Source organism: Tasmannia lanceolata, unplaced genomic scaffold (genome assembly GCF_043159265.1).
Source record: "Tasmannia lanceolata isolate RefF3 unplaced genomic scaffold, GAP_Taslan_0.1 ptg000303l, whole genome shotgun sequence".
NCBI classification, from domain to species: Eukaryota; Viridiplantae; Streptophyta; class Magnoliopsida; order Canellales; family Winteraceae; genus Tasmannia; species Tasmannia lanceolata.
In genome coordinates, this window is record NW_027518978.1 from 240,001 (window position 1) to 245,000 (window position 5,000).

Consider the following 5,000-nt stretch of genomic DNA (forward strand, 5'->3'; position numbering starts at 1 on the left):
TCGCAGATCTCCCCGCATGTCCCGCCCCTATATGTAATACTTACTTACTTACTTACTTTCTTTCTTGCTTGCTTGCTTGCTTGCAATGGTTGGGAGTGCCCGGCATGCCCCGCTGCAGAGACCAAGGGCGCAATGACTTGGCACCGCGGATGCCGGGACTCCGGCACTTCCCGTGGCACTGATGGTTGGTTCCAAAGACAAAAGGCCGTGCAAGGCCACCGCACCGCGGATGATTTTGCTCGTGCTGGCGCCGTTGTGTGGCCAAAGAACATGCGCGAATGCTCGTGTCGGAAGGGTTGGTGTCCTGGCCCCGCGGGTGTCACGAATGCTCGGTTGCGAAGACCATGGGACCAGAGCCATGGCACGTCGGATGATGGCTCCAGCTGGCGCCCCGGCACTTTCTGTGGCATTGATGCTCGGTTTCAAAGACAAACGTGCGCAGTGCCAGGGGACCGCGGATGACTGCTCGTGCTGGCCCCGTTGGGCGGCATTGATGGTCGGTTGCAAAGAAAATGCGCGATTGCTCGTGTCGGGGCCCGGCAAGCCAAGGCCAAGCGAGCCATGGCACGTCGGATGATGGCTCCAGCTGGCGCCCCGGCACTTTCTGTGGCATTGATGCTCGGTTTCAAAGACAAACGTGCGCAGGGCCAGGGGACCGCGGATGACTGCTCGTGCTGGCCCCGTTGGGCGGCATTGATGGTCGGTTGCAAAGAAAATGCGCGATTGCTCGTGTCGGGGCCTGGCAAGCCAAGGCCAAGCGAGCCATGGCAACGCGGATGATGGCTCGCTAGTGCTGGCGCCGTGCACAGTGGCCTCGCACACTCGCCCTGCACGCTTCCCTTGCACGCAGCCTTGCACACTAGCCTCGCATGCGAGCCTTGCACCCTAGCCATGCAAACTAGCCTTGCACGGTAGCCATGCACACAAGCCGTGCACATTAGCCATGCGCACAAGCCCCGCACACTAGCCTTGCGCACAACCCTTGCACACAAGCCATGCACTCGAGCAATGCACACAAGCCTTGCACTCAAGCAATGCACACAAGCCCTGGACACTAGCCTTGCACACGGGCCTGGCACACAAGCCTTGGGCACTAGCCTTGCGCACTAGCGTTCCACATGAGCCTTGCACACTAGCCTTGGACACTAGCCTTGCACACAGGCCTTGCACACTAGGCATGCTTGGGCGAGCTGATCCCGCATCAAGTCGACGGGTCTAGGCATTCTTGGGCGCAGATCCCGCATCGTCTCGTCGCGTCTGGGCGCAAACACGTCGCGTCTCGTTGCGTCTTCAGAAGTCGTCGCTAACAGCACCTTTGGTTGCCACTGGTGGTTAGGCTGGTTGGTTGCGCAAACCCTATAGGAGGGTGGCATGCTGGTGGGCGTTTTTGCCCGGATAGGCACTAGAATGTGCAGATTTTGGGCGTTTTTGCCTGGATAGGCTAAGGAATGGGCATGCTTTGGGCGTTTTTGCCCGGATAGGCACCGGAATGCTTGGCCTTGGCTTGTCCTAGCAAGGCATTGCTGGGTTGGGCTCCCTTGGCCTTTTGGGCGCCTTGGACGATGTCTTGCGAAGACCATGGGCACAAGGCCATGGCATATGGTGAGGAAAGGACCACGGTTGCCAAGGTTAGGCACCGGAATGCTTGGCCTTGGCTTGCCAAAGCAGGGCATTGCTGGGTTGGGCTCCCTTGGCCTTCCGGGCGCCTTGGACACTGTCTTGGGAAGACCATGGGCACAAGGCCATGGCATATGGTGGGGAATGGACCACGGTTGCCAAGGCTAGGCATATAGAGAGGAATTGCATTTTTGCCCGGATAGGCACCGGAATGCTTGGCCTTGGCTTGCCATAGCAGGGCATTGCTGGGTTGGGCTCCCTTGGCCTTCCGGGGGCCTTGGACGCTGTCTTGGGAAGACCATGGGCACAAGGCCATGGCATATAGTGAGGAATGGACCACGGTTGGCAAGGCTAGGCATATAGAGAGGAATGGACCACGGTTGCCAAGGTTGCGCAAGTTTTGGGCATTTTTTGCCCGGATATGCCCAAGTATGCCCCGATAGGCCCGTTACGCCCCGGTATGAACGCGTATGCCCGGATTGACTCGGTATGCCTTGGGATACATGCGTATGCCCCGATAGGCTTGGTACGCCCCGATATGCGCACGTGTGCCCCAGTAGGGCTCGGTATGCCCCGGTATGTACGCGTGTGCCCCGATAGGCCCGGTATGCCCCGATATGCACACGTGTGCCCCAATAGGGGTCGGTATGCCCCGGTAGGTACGCGTGTGCCCCGTAATGCACGTTTCGCAGATCTCCCCGCATGTCCCGCCCCTATATGTAATACTTACTTACTTACTTACTTTCTTTCTTGCTTGCTTGCTTGCTTGCAATGGTTGGGAGTGCCCGGCATGCCCCGCTGCAGAGACCAAGGGCGCAATGACTTGGCACCGCGGATGCCGGGACTCCGGCACTTCCCGTGGCACTGATGGTTGGTTCCAAAGACAAAAGGCCGTGCAAGGCCACCGCACCGCGGATGATTTTGCTCGTGCTGGCGCCGTTGTGTGGCCAAAGAACATGCGCGAATGCTCGTGTCGGAAGGGTTGGTGTCCTGGCCCCGCGGGTGTCACGAATGCTCGGTTGCGAAGACCATGGGACCAGAGCCATGGCACGTCGGATGATGGCTCCAGCTGGCGCCCCGGCACTTTCTGTGGCATTGATGCTCGGTTTCAAAGACAAACGTGCGCAGTGCCAGGGGACCGCGGATGACTGCTCGTGCTGGCCCCGTTGGGCGGCATTGATGGTCGGTTGCAAAGAAAATGCGCGATTGCTCGTGTCGGGGCCCGGCAAGCCAAGGCCAAGCGAGCCATGGCACGTCGGATGATGGCTCCAGCTGGCGCCCCGGCACTTTCTGTGGCATTGATGCTCGGTTTCAAAGACAAACGTGCGCAGGGCCAGGGGACCGCGGATGACTGCTCGTGCTGGCCCCGTTGGGCGGCATTGATGGTCGGTTGCAAAGAAAATGCGCGATTGCTCGTGTCGGGGCCTGGCAAGCCAAGGCCAAGCGAGCCATGGCAACGCGGATGATGGCTCGCTAGTGCTGGCGCCGTGCACAGTGGCCTCGCACACTCGCCCTGCACGCTTCCCTTGCACGCAGCCTTGCACACTAGCCTCGCATGCGAGCCTTGCACCCTAGCCATGCAAACTAGCCTTGCACGGTAGCCATGCACACAAGCCGTGCACATTAGCCATGCGCACAAGCCCCGCACACTAGCCTTGCGCACAACCCTTGCACACAAGCCATGCACTCGAGCAATGCACACAAGCCTTGCACTCAAGCAATGCACACAAGCCCTGGACACTAGCCTTGCACACGGGCCTGGCACACAAGCCTTGGGCACTAGCCTTGCGCACTAGCGTTCCACATGAGCCTTGCACACTAGCCTTGGACACTAGCCTTGCACACAGGCCTTGCACACTAGGCATGCTTGGGCGAGCTGATCCCGCATCAAGTCGACGGGTCTAGGCATTCTTGGGCGCAGATCCCGCATCGTCTCGTCGCGTCTGGGCGCAAACACGTCGCGTCTCGTTGCGTCTTCAGAAGTCGTCGCTAACAGCACCTTTGGTTGCCACTGGTGGTTAGGCTGGTTGGTTGCGCAAACCCTATAGGAGGGTGGCATGCTGGTGGGCGTTTTTGCCCGGATAGGCACTAGAATGTGCAGATTTTGGGCGTTTTTGCCTGGATAGGCTAAGGAATGGGCATGCTTTGGGCGTTTTTGCCCGGATAGGCACCGGAATGCTTGGCCTTGGCTTGTCCTAGCAAGGCATTGCTGGGTTGGGCTCCCTTGGCCTTTTGGGCGCCTTGGACGATGTCTTGCGAAGACCATGGGCACAAGGCCATGGCATATGGTGAGGAAAGGACCACGGTTGCCAAGGTTAGGCACCGGAATGCTTGGCCTTGGCTTGCCAAAGCAGGGCATTGCTGGGTTGGGCTCCCTTGGCCTTCCGGGCGCCTTGGACACTGTCTTGGGAAGACCATGGGCACAAGGCCATGGCATATGGTGGGGAATGGACCACGGTTGCCAAGGCTAGGCATATAGAGAGGAATTGCATTTTTGCCCGGATAGGCACCGGAATGCTTGGCCTTGGCTTGCCATAGCAGGGCATTGCTGGGTTGGGCTCCCTTGGCCTTCCGGGGGCCTTGGACGCTGTCTTGGGAAGACCATGGGCACAAGGCCATGGCATATAGTGAGGAATGGACCACGGTTGGCAAGGCTAGGCATATAGAGAGGAATGGACCACGGTTGCCAAGGTTGCGCAAGTTTTGGGCATTTTTTGCCCGGATATGCCCAAGTATGCCCCGATAGGCCCGTTACGCCCCGGTATGAACGCGTATGCCCGGATTGACTCGGTATGCCTTGGGATACATGCGTATGCCCCGATAGGCTTGGTACGCCCCGATATGCGCACGTGTGCCCCAGTAGGGCTCGGTATGCCCCGGTATGTACGCGTGTGCCCCGATAGGCCCGGTATGCCCCGATATGCACACGTGTGCCCCAATAGGGGTCGGTATGCCCCGGTAGGTACGCGTGTGCCCCGTAATGCACGTTTCGCAGATCTCCCCGCATGTCCCGCCCCTATATGTAATACTTACTTACTTACTTACTTTCTTTCTTGCTTGCTTGCTTGCTTGCAATGGTTGGGAGTGCCCGGCATGCCCCGCTGCAGAGACCAAGGGCGCAATGACTTGGCACCGCGGATGCCGGGACTCCGGCACTTCCCGTGGCACTGATGGTTGGTTCCAAAGACAAAAGGCCGTGCAAGGCCACCGCACCGCGGATGATTTTGCTCGTGCTGGCGCCGTTGTGTGGCCAAAGAACATGCGCGAATGCTCGTGTCGGAAGGGTTGGTGTCCTGGCCCCGCGGGTGTCACGAATGCTCGGTTGCGAAGACCATGGGACCAGAGCCATGGCACGTCGGATGATGGCTCCAGCTGGCGCCCCG